The sequence below is a fragment of the Condylostylus longicornis genome, unplaced genomic scaffold (assembly GCF_029603195.1).
Source record: "Condylostylus longicornis isolate FDR11 unplaced genomic scaffold, ASM2960319v2 ptg000030l, whole genome shotgun sequence".
Taxonomy (NCBI): Eukaryota; Metazoa; Arthropoda; class Insecta; order Diptera; family Dolichopodidae; genus Condylostylus; species Condylostylus longicornis.
The window spans coordinates 4431965-4447132 of record NW_026577999.1 but is presented as its reverse complement, the minus strand read 5'-3'; the positions used below and the strand labels follow the sequence as shown (position 1 = coordinate 4447132).

General features: G+C 32.4%; 1 protein-coding gene across 1 annotated transcript in view; it reads left to right on the top strand.

Annotated features, from left to right (window-relative positions):
• LOC129608109 (uncharacterized) overlaps positions 1-15168 on the top strand; it is a 158415-nt gene that overhangs the window by 35724 nt on the left and 107523 nt on the right. The gene's annotated exons all lie outside the window — the stretch shown is intronic.

Here is a 15168-nt window from a genome sequence, read left to right as displayed (position 1 = left end):
CAAAATATTTTTTTAAATATCTCCAAAAATATTTTTGCTACAGCCTATTATCATATATTGGCATAATCTGTGAACTCCCAGTGATCACAAAAAACACTTAAAATCGCTCTGTCTCTTCTAGTTTAGCCAGAGAACGCGTTTATAGTTTTGCAAAAGATTTTTTTAAATATTTCCAAAAATATTTTTGCTACGGTCTATTATCATATATTGGCCGAATCTGTGTGCTCCCGGTGATCATAAAAAACACTCAAAATCGCTCTATCTTTTCTAGTTTAGCCAGAAAACGCGTTTAAAGTTTTGCAAAATATTTTTTTAAATATCTAAAAAAATATTTTTGCTACAGCCTATTATCATATATTGGCTGTATCATTATTAGAATCTGTGAACTCCCAGTGATCACAAAAAACACTTAAAATCGCTCTATCCCTTCTAGTTTAGCCAGAGAACGCGTTTAAAGTTTTGCAAAATATTTTTTTAAATATCTCCAAAAATATTTTTGCTACAGCCTATTATCATATATTGGCATAATCTGTGAACTCCCAGTGATCACAAAAAACACTTAAAATCGCTCTGTCTCTTCTAGTTTAGCCAGAGAACGCGTTTATAGTTTTGCAAAAGATTTTTTTAAATATTTCCAAAAATATTTTTGCTACGGTCTATTATCATATATTGGCCGAATCTGTGTACTCCCGGTGATCATAAAAAACACTCAAAATCGCTCTATCTCTTCTAGTTTAGCCAGAAAACGCGTTTAAAATTTTGCAAAATATTTTTTTAAATATCTAAAAAAATATTTTTGCTACAGCCTATTATCATATATTGGCTGTATCATTATTAGAATCTGTGAACTCCCAGTGATCACAAAAAACACTTAAAATCGCTCTATCCCTTCTAGTTTAGCCAGAGAACGCGTTTAAAGTTTTGCAAAAGATTTTTTAAATATCTCCAAAAATATTTTTGCTACGGTCTATTATCATATATTGGCGGAATCTGTGAACTCCCTGTGATCACAAAAAACACTTAAAATCGCTCTATCCCTTCTAGTTTAGCCAGAGAACGCGTTTATAGTTTTGCAAAAGATTTTTTAAATATCTCCAAAAATATTTTTGCTACGGTCTATTATCATATATTGGCCGAATCTGTGTACTCCCGGTGATCATAAAAAACACTCAAAATCGCTCTATCTTTTCTAGTTTAGCCAGAAAACGCGTTTAAAGTTTTGCAAAATATTTTTTTAAATATCTCCAAAAATATTTTTGCTACAGCCTATTATCATATATTGGCGGAATCTGTGAACTCCTAGTGATCACAAAAAACTTTTAAAATCGCTCTATCTCTTCTAGTTTAGCCAGAAAACGCGTTTAAAGTTTTGCAAAAGATTTTTTTAAATATTTCCAAAAATATTTTTGCTACGGTCTATTATCATATATTGGCGGAATCTGTGAACTCCCTGTGATCACAAAAAACACTTAAAATCGCTCTATCTCTTCTAGTTTAGCCAGAAAACGCGTTTAAAGTTTTGCAAAAGATTTTTTTAAATATTTCCAAAAATATTTTTGCTACGGTCTATTATCATATATTGGCGGAATCTGTGAATTCCCTGTGATCACAAAAAACACTTAAAATCGCTCTATCCCTTCTAGTTTAGCCAGAGAACGCGATTAAAGTTTTGCAAAAGATTTTTTTAAATATCTCTAAAAATATTTTTGCTACGGTCTATTATCATATATTGGCCGAATCTGTGGACTCCCGGTGATCACAAAAAACACTCAAAATCGCTCTATCTCTTCTAGTTTAGCCAGAAAACGCGTTTAAAGTTTTGCAAAATATTATTTTAAATATCTCCAAAAATATTCTTGCTACAGCCTATTATCATATATTGGCGGAATCTGTGAACTCCCGGTGATCACAAAAAACACTTAAAATCGCTCTATCTCTTCTAGTTTAGCCAGAAAACGCGTTTAAAGTTTTGCAAAAGATTTTTTAAATATCTCCAAAAATATTTTTGCTACAGCCTATTATCATATATTGGCGGAATCTGTGAACTCCCAGTGATCACAAAAAACACTCAAAATCGCTCTATCTCTTCTAGTTTAGCCAGAAAACGCGTTTAAAGTTTTGCAAAAGATTTTTTTAAATATTTCCAAAAATATTTTTGCTACGGCCTATTATCATATATTGGCGGAATCTGTGGACACCCAGTGATCATAAAAAACACTTAAAATCGCTCTATCTCTTCTAGTTTAGCCAGAAAACGCGTTTAAAGTTTTGCAAAAGATTTTTTTAAATATCTCCAAAAATATTTTTCTACGGTCTATTATCATATATTGGCGGAATCTGTGAACTCCCAGTGATCACAAAAAACTTTTAAAATCGCTCTATCCCTTCTAGTTTAGCCAGAGGACGCGTTTAAAGTTTTGCAAAAGATTTTTTTAAATATCTCCAAAAATATTTTTGCTACGGTCTATTATCATATATTGGCCGAATCTGTGGACTCCCGGTGATCACAAAAAACACTCAAAATCGCTCTATCTCTTCTAGTTTAGCCAGAAAACGCGTTTAAAGTTTTGCAAAAGATTTTTTAAAAATCTCCAAAAATATTTTTGCTACGGTCTATTATCATATATTGGCGGAATCTGTGGACTCCCGGTGATCACAAAAAACACTCAAAATCGCTCTATCTCTTCTAGTTTAGCCAGAAAACGCGTTAAAAGTTTTGCAAAAGATTTTTTTAAATATCTCCAAAAATATTTTTGCTACGGTATATTATCATATATTGGCGGAATCTGTGGACTCTCAGTGATCACAAAAAACTTTTAAAATCGCTCTATCTCTTCTAGTTTAGCCAGAAAACGCGTTTAAAGTTTTGCAAAAAAATTTTTTAAATATCTCCAAAAATATTTTTGCTACAGTCTATTATCATATATTGGCGGAATCTGTGGACTCCCAGTGATCAGAAAAAACACTCAAAATCGCTCTATCTCTTCTAGTTTAGCCAGAAAACGCGTTTAAAGTTTTGCAAAAGATTTTTTAAATATCTCCAAAAATATTTTTGCTACAGCCTATTATCATATATTGGCGGAATCTGTGGACTCCCAGTGATCACAAAAAACTTTTAAAATCGCTCTATTTCTTCTAGTTTAGCCAGAAAACGCGTTTAAAGTTTTGCAAAAGATTTTTTTAAATATCTCCAAAAATATTTTTGCTACGGTCTATCATCATATATTTGCGGAATCTGTGGACTCCCGGTGATCACAAAAAACACTCAAAATCGCTCTATCTCTTCTAGTTTAGCCAGAAAACGCGTTTAAAGTTTTGCAAAATATTTTTTTAAATATCTAAAAAAATATTTTTGCTACAGCCTATTATCATATATTGGCTGTATCATTATTAGAATCTGTGAACTCCCAGTGATCACAAAAAACACTTAAAATCGCTCTATCCCTTCTAGTTTAGCCAGAAAACGCGTTTAAAGTTTTGCAAAATATTTTTTTAAATATCTCCAAAAATATTTTTGCTACAGTCTATTATCATATATTGGCGGAATCTGTGGACTCCCAGTGATCACAAAAAACACTTAAAATCGCTCTATCCCTTCTAGTTTAGCCAGAGAACGCGTTTAAAGTTTTGCAAAATATTTTTTTAAATATCTCCAAAAATATTTTTGCTACAGTCTATTATCATATATTGGCGGAATCTGTGGACTCCCGGTGATCACAAAAAACACTCAAAATCGCTCTATCTCTTCTAGTTTAGCCAGAAAATGCGTTTAAAGTTTTGCAAAATATTTTTTTAAATATCTAAAAAATTATTTTTGCTACAGCCTATTATCATATATTGGCTGTATCATTATTAGAATCTGTGAACTCCCAGTGATCACAAAAAACACTTAAAATCGCTCTATCCCTTCTAGTTTAGCCAGAGAACGCGTTTAAAGTTTTGCAAAATATTTTTTTAAATATCTCCAAAAATATTTTTGCTACAGTCTATTATCATATATTGGCGGAATCTGTGGACTCCCAGTGATCACAAAAAACACTTAAAATCGCTCTATCTCTTTTAGTTTAGCCAGAAAACGCGTTTAAAGTTTTGCAAAAGATTTTTTTAAATATCTCCAAAAATATTTTTGCTACGGTCTATTATCATATATTGGCCGAATCTGTGGACTCCCGGTGATCACAAAAAACACTCAAAATCGCTCTATCTCTTCTAGTTTAGCCAGAAAACGCGTTTAAAGTTTTGCAAAAGATTTTTTAAAAATCTCCAAAAATATTTTTGCTACGGTCTATTATCATATATTGGCGGAATCTGTGGACTCCCGGTGATCACAAAAAACACTCAAAATCGCTCTATCTCTTCTAGTTTAGCCAGAAAACGCGTTTAAAGTTTTGCAAAAGATTTTTTTAAATATCTCCAAAAATATTTTTGCTACGGTATATTATCATATATTGGCGGAATCTGTGGAGTCCCAGTGATCACAAAAAACTTTTAAAATCGCTCTATCTCTTCTAGTTTAGCCAGAAAACGCGTTTAAAGTTTTGCAAAAGATTTTTTAAAAATCTCCAAAAATATTTTTGCTACGGTCTATTATCATATGTTGGCGGAATCTGTGGAGTCCCAGTGATCACAAAAAACTTTTAAAATCGCTCTATCTCTTCTAGTTTAGCCAGAAAATGCGTTTAAAGTTTTGCAAAATATTTTTTTAAATATCTAAAAAAATATTTTTGCTACAGCCTATTATCATATATTGGCTGTATCATTATTAGAATCTGTGAACTCCCAGTGATCACAAAAACACTTAAAATCGCTCTATCCCTTCTAGTTTAGCCAGAGAACCCGTTTAAAGTTTTGCAAAATATTTTTTTAAATATCTCCAAAAATATTTTTGCTACAGTCTATTATCATATATTGGCGGAATCTGTGGACTCGCAGTGATCACAAAAAACACTTAAAATCGCTCTATCTCTTTTAGTTTAGCCAGAAAACGCGTTTAAAGTTTTGCAAAAGATTTTTTTAAATATCTCCAAAAATATTTTGGCTACGGTCTATTATCATATATTGGCCGAATCTGTGGACTCCCGGTGATCACAAAAAACACTCAAAATCGCTCTATCTCTTCTAGTTTAGCCAGAAAACGCGTTTAAAGTTTTGCAAAAGATTTTTTAAAAATCTCCAAAAATATTTTTGCTACGGTCTATTATCATATATTGGCGGAATCTGTGGACTCCCGGTGATCACAAAAACACTCAAAATCGCTCTATCTCTTCTAGTTTAGCCAGAAAACGCGTTTAAAGTTTTGCAAAAGATTTTTTTAAATATCTCCAAAAATATTTTTGCTACGGTATATTATCATATATTGGCGGAATCTGTGGAGTCAGAGTGATCACAAAAAACTTTTAAAATCGCTCATCTCTTCTAGTTTAGCCAGAAAACGCGTTTAAAGTTTTGCAAAAGATTTTTTAAAAATCTCCAAAAATATTTTTGCTACGGTCTATTATCATATATTGGCGGAATCTGTGGACTCCCGGTGATCACAAAAAACACTCAAAATCGCTCTATCTCTTCTAGTTTAGCCAGAGAACGCGTTTAAAGTTTTGCAAAATATTTTTTTAAATATCTCCAAAAATATTTTTGCTACAGCCTATTATCATATATTGGCGGAATCTGTGGACTCCCAGTGATCACAAAAAACACTTAAAATCGCTCTATCCCTTCTAGTTTAGCCAGAGAACGCGTTTAAAGTTTTGCAAAATATTTTTTTAAATATCTCCAAAAATATTTTTGCTACAGTCTATTATCATATATTGGCGGAATCTGTGGACTCCCGGTGATCACAAAAAACACTCAAAATCGCTCTATCTCTTCTAGTTTAGCCAGAAAACGCGTTTAAAGTTTTGCAAAAGATTTTTTAAAAATCTCCAAAAATATTTTTGCTACAGCCTATTATCATATATTGGCGGAATCTGTGGACTCCCGGTGATCACAAAAAACACTCAAAATCGCTCTATCTCTTCTAGTTTAGCCAGAAAACGCGTTTAAAGTTTTGCAAAAGATTTTTTTAAATATCTCCAAAAATATTTTTGCTACGGTATATTATCATATATTGGCGGAATCTGTGGAGTCCCAGTGATCACAAAAAACTTTTAAAATCGCTCTATCTCTTCTAGTTTAGCCAGAAAACGCGTTTAAAGTTTTGCAAAAGATTTTTTTAAATATCTCCAAAAATATTTTTGCTACGGTATATTATCATATATTGGCGGAATCTGTGGACTGTCAGTGATCACAAAAAACTTTTAAAATCGCTCTATCCCTTCTAGTTTAGCCAGAAAACGCGTTTAAAGTTTTGCAAAAGATTTTTTTAAATATCTCCAAAAATATTTTTGCTACGGGCTATTATCATATATTGGCGGAATCTGTGGACTCCCGGTGATCACAAAAAACACTGAAAATCGCTCTATCTCTTCCTATTATCATATATTGGCTGTATCATTATTAGAATCTGTGAACTCCCAGTGATCACAAAAAACACTTAAAATCGCTCTATCCCTTCTAGTTTAGCCAGAGAACGCGTTTAAAGTTTTGTAAATATCTCCAAAAATATTTTTGCTGCGGTCTATTATCATATATTGGCCGAATCTGTGGACTCCCAGTGATCACAAAAAACTTTTAAAATCGCTCTATCTCTTCTAGTTTAGCCAGAAAACGCGTTTAAAGTTTTGCAAAAGATTTTTTTAAATATCTCCAAAAATATTTTTGCTACGGTATATTATCATATATTGGCGGAATCTGTGGACTGCCAGTGATCACAAAAAACTTTTAAAATCGCTCTATCCCTTCTAGTTTAGCCAGAAAATGCGTTTAAAGTTTTGCAAAAGATTTTTTTAAATATCTCCAAAAATATTTTTGCTATGGTCTATTATCATATATTGGCGGAATCTGTGGACTCCCGGTGATCACAAAATACACTTAAAATCGCTCTATCTCTTCTAGTTTAGCCAGAAAACGCGTTTAAAGTTTTGTAAAATATTTTTTTAAATATCTCCAAAAATATTTTTGCCGCGGTCTATTATCATATATTGGCGGAATCTGTGGACTCCCAGTGATCACAAAAAACACTTAAAATCGCTCTATCCCTTCTAGTTTAGCCAGAAAACGCGTTTAAAGTTTTGCAAAAGATTTTTTTAAATATCTCCAAAAATATTTTTGCTACGGTATATTATCATATATTGGCGGAATCTGTGGAGTCCCAGTGATCACAAAAAACTTTTAAAATCGCTCTATCTCTTCTAGTTTAGCCAGAAAACGCGTTTAAAGTTTTGCAAAAGATTTTTTTAAATATCTCCAAAAATATTTTTGCTACGGTATATTATCATATATTGGCGGAATCTGTGGACTGTCAGTGATCACAAAAAACTTTTAAAATCGCTCTATCCCTTCTAGTTTAGCCAGAAAACGCGTTTAAAGTTTTGCAAAAGATTTTTTTAAATATCTCCAAAAATATTTTTGCTACGGGCTATTATCATATATTGGCGGAATCTGTGGACTCCCGGTGATCACAAAAAACACTGAAAATCGCTCTATCTCTTCCTATTATCATATATTGGCTGTATCATTATTAGAATCTGTGAACTCCCAGTGATCACAAAAAACACTTAAAATCGCTCTATCCCTTCTAGTTTAGCCAGAGAACGCGTTTAAAGTTTTGTAAATATCTCCAAAAATATTTTTGCTGCGGTCTATTATCATATATTGGCCGAATCTGTGGACTCCCAGTGATCACAAAAAACTTTTAAAATCGCTCTATCTCTTCTAGTTTAGCCAGAAAACGCGTTTAAAGTTTTGCAAAAGATTTTTTTAAATATCTCCAAAAATATTTTTGCTACGGTATATTATCATATATTGGCGGAATCTGTGGACTGCCAGTGATCACAAAAAACTTTTAAAATCGCTCTATCCCTTCTAGTTTAGCCAGAAAATGCGTTTAAAGTTTTGCAAAAGATTTTTTTAAATATCTCCAAAAATATTTTTGCTATGGTCTATTATCATATATTGGCGGAATCTGTGGACTCCCGGTGATCACAAAATACACTTAAAATCGCTCTATCTCTTCTAGTTTAGCCAGAAAACGCGTTTAAAGTTTTGTAAAATATTTTTTTAAATATCTCCAAAAATATTTTTGCCGCGGTCTATTATCATATATTGGCGGAATCTGTGGACTCCCAGTGATCACAAAAAACACTTAAAATCGCTCTATCCCTTCTAGTTTAGCCAGAGAACGCGTTTAAAGTTTTGCAAAATATTTTTTTAAATATCTCCAAAAATATTTTTGCTACAGTCTATTATCATATATTGGCGGAATCTGTGGACTCCCGGTGATCACAAAAAACACTCAAAATCGCTCTATCTCTTCTAGTTTAGCCAGAAAACGCGTTTAAAGTTTTGCAAAAGATTTTTTAAAAATCTCCAAAAATATTTTTGCTACAGCCTATTATCATATATTGGCGGAATCTGTGGACTCCCGGTGATCACAAAAAACACTCAAAATCGCTCTATCTCTTCTAGTTTAGCCAGAAAACGCGTTTAAAGTTTTGCAAAAGATTTTTTTAAATATCTCCAAAAATATTTTTGCTACGGTATATTATCATATATTGGCGGAATCTGTGGAGTCCCAGTGATCACAAAAAACTTTTAAAATCGCTCTATCTCTTCTAGTTTAGCCAGAAAACGCGTTTAAAGTTTTGCAAAAGATTTTTTTAAATATCTCCAAAAATATTTTTGCTACGGTATATTATCATATATTGGCGGAATCTGTGGACTGTCAGTGATCACAAAAAACTTTTAAAATCGCTCTATCCCTTCTAGTTTAGCCAGAAAACGCGTTTAAAGTTTTGCAAAAGATTTTTTTAAATATCTCCAAAAATATTTTTGCTACGGGCTATTATCATATATTGGTCGAATCTGTGGACTCCCGGTGATCACAAAAAACACTGAAAATCGCTCTATCTCTTCCTATTATCATATATTGGCTGTATCATTATTAGAATCTGTGAACTCCCAGTGATCACAAAAAACACTTAAAATCGCTCTATCCCTTCTAGTTTAGCCAGAGAACGCGTTTAAAATTTTGTAAATATCTCCAAAAATATTTTTGCTGCGGTCTATTATCATATATTGGCCGAATCTGTGGACTCCCAGTGATCACAAAAAACTTTTAAAATCGCTCTATCTCTTCTAGTTTAGCCAGAAAACGCGTTTAAAGTTTTGCAAAAGATTTTTTTAAATATCTCCAAAAATATTTTTGCCGCGGTCTATTATCATATATTGGCGGAATCTGTGGACTCCCAGTGATCACAAAAAACACTTAAAATCGCTCTATCCCTTCTAGTTTAGCCAGAGAACGCGTTTAAAGTTTTGCAAAATATTTTTTTAAATATCTCCAAAAATATTTTTGCTACAGTCTATTATCATATATTGGCGGAATCTGTGGACTCCCGGTGATCACAAAAAACACTCAAAATCGCTCTATCTCTTCTAGTTTAGCCAGAAAACGCGTTTAAAGTTTTGCAAAAGATTTTTTAAAAATCTCCAAAAATATTTTTGCTACAGCCTATTATCATATATTGGCGGAATCTGTGGACTCCCGGTGATCACAAAAAACACTCAAAATCGCTCTATCTCTTCTAGTTTAGCCAGAAAACGCGTTTAAAGTTTTGCAAAAGATTTTTTTAAATATCTCCAAAAATATTTTTGCTACGGTATATTATCATATATTGGCGGAATCTGTGGAGTCCCAGTGATCACAAAAAACTTTTAAAATCGCTCTATCTCTTCTAGTTTAGCCAGAAAACGCGTTTAAAGTTTTGCAAAAGATTTTTTTAAATATCTCCAAAAATATTTTTGCTACGGTATATTATCATATATTGGCGGAATCTGTGGACTGTCAGTGATCACAAAAAACTTTTAAAATCGCTCTATCCCTTCTAGTTTAGCCAGAAAACGCGTTTAAAGTTTTGCAAAAGATTTTTTTAAATATCTCCAAAAATATTTTTGCTACGGGCTATTATCATATATTGGTCGAATCTGTGGACTCCCGGTGATCACAAAAAACACTGAAAATCGCTCTATCTCTTCCTATTATCATATATTGGCTGTATCATTATTAGAATCTGTGAACTCCCAGTGATCACAAAAAACACTTAAAATCGCTCTATCCCTTCTAGTTTAGCCAGAGAACGCGTTTAAAATTTTGTAAATATCTCCAAAAATATTTTTGCTGCGGTCTATTATCATATATTGGCCGAATCTGTGGACTCCCAGTGATCACAAAAAACTTTTAAAATCGCTCTATCTCTTCTAGTTTAGCCAGAAAACGCGTTTAAAGTTTTGCAAAAGATTTTTTTAAATATCTCCAAAAATATTTTTGCTACGGTATATTATCATATATTGGCGGAATCTGTGGACTGCCAGTGATCACAAAAAACTTTTAAAATCGCTCTATCCCTTCTAGTTTAGCCAGAAAATGCGTTTAAAGTTTTGCAAAAGATTTTTTTAAATATCTCCAAAAATATTTTTGCTATGGTCTATTATCATATATTGGCGGAATCTGTGGACTCCCGGTGATCACAAAATACACTTAAAATCGCTCTATCTCTTCTAGTTTAGCCAGAAAACGCGTTTAAAGTTTTGTAAAATATTTTTTTAAATATCTCCAAAAATATTTTTGCCGCGGTCTATTATCATATATTGGCGGAATCTGTGGACTCCCAGCGATCACAAAAAGCACTTAAAATCGCTCTATCTCTTCTAGTTTAGCCAGAAAACGCGTTTAATGTTTTGCAAAAGATTTTTTAAATATCTCCAAAAATATTTTTGCTACAGTCTATTATCATATATTGGCGGAATCTGTGAACTCCCAGTGATCACAAAAAACTTTTAAAATCGCTCTATCTCTTCTAGATTAGCCAGAAAACGCGTTTAAAGTTTTGCAAAAGATTTTTTTAAATAACTCCAAAAATATTTTTGCTACGGTCTATTATCATATATTGGTCGAATCTGTGGACTCCCGGTGATCACAAAAAACACTCAAAATCGCTCTATCTCTTCTAGTTTAGCCAGAAAACGCGTTTAAAGTTTTGCAAAAGATTTTTTTAAATATCTCCAAAAATATTTTTGCTACGGTATATTAATATATATTGGCGGAATCTGTGGACTCCCAGTGATCACAAAAAACTTTTAAAATCGCTCTATCTCTTCTGGTTTAGCCAGAAAACGCGTTTAATGTTTTGCAAAAGATTTTTTAAATATCTCCAAAAATATTTTTGCTACAGTCTATTATCATATATTGGCGGAATCTGTGAACTCCCAGTGATCACAAAAAACACTCAAAATCGCTCTATCTCTTCTAGATTAGCCAGAAAACGCGTTTAAAGTTTTGCAAAAGATTTTTTTAAATATCTCCAAAAATATTTTTGCTACGGTATATTAATATATATTGGCGGAATCTGTGGACTCCCAGTGATCACAAAAAACTTTTAAAATCGCTCTATCTCTTCTGGTTTAGCCAGAAAACGCGTTTAAAGTTTTGCAAAAGATTTTTTTTAAATATCTCCAAAAATATTTTTGCTACGGTATATTAATATATATTGGCGGAATCTGTGGACTCCCAGTGATCACAAAAAACTTTTAAAATCGCTCTATCTCTTCTGGTTTAGCCAGAAAACGTGTTTAAAGTTTTGCAAAAGATTTTTTTAAATATCTCCAAAAATATTTTTGCTACAGTCTATTATCATATATTGGCGGAATCTGTGGACTCCCAGTGATCACAAAAAACACTTAAAATCGCTCTATCTCTTCTAGTTTAGCCAGAAAACGCGTTTAAAGTTTTGCAAAAGATTTTTTAAATATCTCCAAAAATATTTTTGCTACAGTCTATTATCATATATTGGCGGAATCTGTGGACTCCCAGTGATCACAAAAAACACTTAAAATCGCTCTATCTCTTCTAGTTTAGCCAGAAAACGCGTTTAAAGTTTTGCAAAAGATTTTTTTAAATATCTCCAAAAATATTTTTGCTACGGTATATTAATATATATTGGCGGAATCTGTGGACTCCCAGTGATCACAAAAAACTTTTAAAATCGCTCTATTTCTTCTGGTTTAGCCAGAAAACGCGTTTAAAGTTTTGCAAAAGATTTTTTTAAATATCTCCAAAAATATTTTTGCTACAGTCTATTATCATATATTGGCGGAATCTGTGGACTCCCAGTGATCACAAAAAACACTTAAAATCGCTCTATCTCTTCTAGTTTAGCCAGAAAACGCGTTTAAAGTTTTGCAAAATATTTTTTTAAATATCTCCAAAAATATTTTTGCTGCGGTCTATTATCATATATTGGCGGAATCTGTGGACTCCCAGCGATCACAAAAAGCACTTAAAATCGCTCTATCTCTTCTAGTTTAGCCAGAAAACGCGTTTAAAGTTTTGCAAAAGATTTTTTTAAATATCTCCAAAAATATTTTTGCTACGGTATATTAATATATATTGGCGGAATCTGTGGACTCCCAGTGATCACAAAAAACTTTTAAAATCGCTCTATCTCTTCTGTTTAAAGTTTTGCAAAAGATTTTTTTAAATATCTCCAAAAATATATATTTGCTACAGTCTATTATCATATATTGGCGGAATCTGTGGACTCCCAGTGATCACAAAAAACACTTAAAATCGCTCTATCTCTTCTAGTTTAGCCAGAAAACGCGTTTAAAGTTTTGCAAAAGATTTTTTTAAATATCTCCAAAAATATTTTTGCTACGGTATATTAATATATATTGGCGGAATCTGTGGACTCCCAGTGATCACAAAAAACTTTTAAAATCGCTCTATCTCTTCTGGTTTAGCCAGAAAACGCGTTTAAAGTTTTGCAAAAGATTTTTTTAAATATCTCCAAAAATATTTTTGCTACAGTCTATTATCATATATTGGCGGAATCTGTGGACTACCAGTGCTCACAAAAAACACTTAAAATCGCTCTATCTCTTCTAGTTTAGCCAGAAAACGCGTTTAAAGTTTTGCAAAATATTTTTTTAAATATCTCCAAAAATATTTTTGCTGCGGTCTATTATCATATATTGGCGGAATCTGTGGACTCCCAGCGATCACAAAAAGCACTTAAAATCGCTCTATCTCTTCTAGTTTAGCCAGAAAACGCGTTTAATGTTTTGCAAAAGATTTTTTAAATATCTCCAAAAATATTTTTGCTACAGTCTATTATCATATATTGGCGGAATCTGTGAACTCCCAGTGATCACAAAAAACTTTTAAAATCGCTCTATCTCTTCTAGATTAGCCAGAAAACGCGTTTAAAGTTTTGCAAAAGATTTTTTTAAATAACTCCAAAAATATTTTTGCTACGGTCTATTATCATATATTGGTCGAATCTGTGGACTCCCGGTGATCACAAAAAACACTCAAAATCGCTCTATCTCTTCTAGTTTAGCCAGAAAACGCGTTTAAAGTTTTGCAAAAGATTTTTTTAAATATCTCCAAAAATATTTTTGCTACGGTATATTAATATATATTGGCGGAATCTGTGGACTCCCAGTGATCACAAAAAACTTTTAAAATCGCTCTATCTCTTCTGGTTTAGCCAGAAAACGCGTTTAATGTTTTGCAAAAGATTTTTTAAATATCTCCAAAAATATTTTTGCTACAGTCTATTATCATATATTGGCGGAATCTGTGAACTCCCAGTGATCACAAAAAACTTTTAAAATCGCTCTATCTCTTCTAGATTAGCCAGAAAACGCGTTTAAAGTTTTGCAAAAGATTTTTTTAAATAACTCCAAAAATATTTTTGCTACGGTCTATTATCATATATTGGTCGAATCTGTGGACTCCCGGTGATCACAAAAAACACTCAAAATCGCTCTATCTCTTCTAGTTGAGCCAGAAAACGCGTTTAAAGTTTTGTAAAATATTTTTTTAAATATCTCCAAAAATATTTTTGCTACGGTCTATTATCATATATTGGCGGAATCTGTGGACTCCCGGTGATCACAAAAAACACTTAAAATCGCTCTATCCCTTCTAGTTTAGCCAGAAAACGCGTTTAAAGTTTTGCAAAAGATTTTTTAAATATCTCCAAAAATATTTTTGCTACGGTCTATTATCATATATTGGCGGAATCTGTGGACTCCCGGTGATCACAAAAAACACGCAAAATCGCTCTATCTCTTCTAGTTTAGCCAGAAAACGCGTTTAAAGTTTTGCAAAAGATTTTTTTAAATATCTCCAAAAATATTTTTGCTACGGTCTATTATCATATATTGGCGGAATCTGTGGACTCCCGGTGATCACAAAAAACACTCAAAATCGCTTTATCTCTTCTAGTTTAGCCAGAAAACGCGTTTAAAGTTTTGCAAAAGATTTTTTAAATATCTCCAAAAATATTTTTGCTACAGCCTATTATCATATATTGGCGGAATCTGTGAACTCCCAGTGATCACAAAAAACTTTTAAAATCGCTCTATCTCTTCTAGATTAACCAGAAAACGCGTTTAAAGTTTTGCAAAAGATTTTTTTAAATAACTCCAAAAATATTTTTGCTACAGCCTATTATCATATATTGGCGGAATCTGTGAACTCCCAGTGATCACAAAAAACACTTAAAATCGCTCTATGCCTTCTAGTTTAGCCAGAAAACGCGTTTAAAGTTTTGCAAAAGATTTTTTAAATATCTCCAAAAATATTTTTGCTACGGTCTATTATCATATATTGGCGGAATCTGTGGACTCCCAGTGATCAGAAAAAACACTCAAAATCGCTCTATCTCTTCTAGTTTAGCCAGAAAACGCGTTTAAAGTTTTGCAAAAGATTTTTTAAATATCTCCAAAAATATTTTTGCTACGGTCTATTATCATATATTGGCGGAATCTGTGGACTCCCGGTGATCACAAAAAACACGCAAAATCGCTCTATCTCTTCTAGTTTAGCCAGAAAACGCGTTTAAAGTTTTGCAAAAGATTTTTTAAATATCTCCAAAAATATTTTTGCTACAGTCTATTATCATATATTGGCGGAATCTGTGAACTCCCAGTGATCACAAAAAACTTTTAAAATCGCTCTATCTCTTCTAGATTAGCCAGAAAACGCGTTTAAAGTTTTGCAAAAGA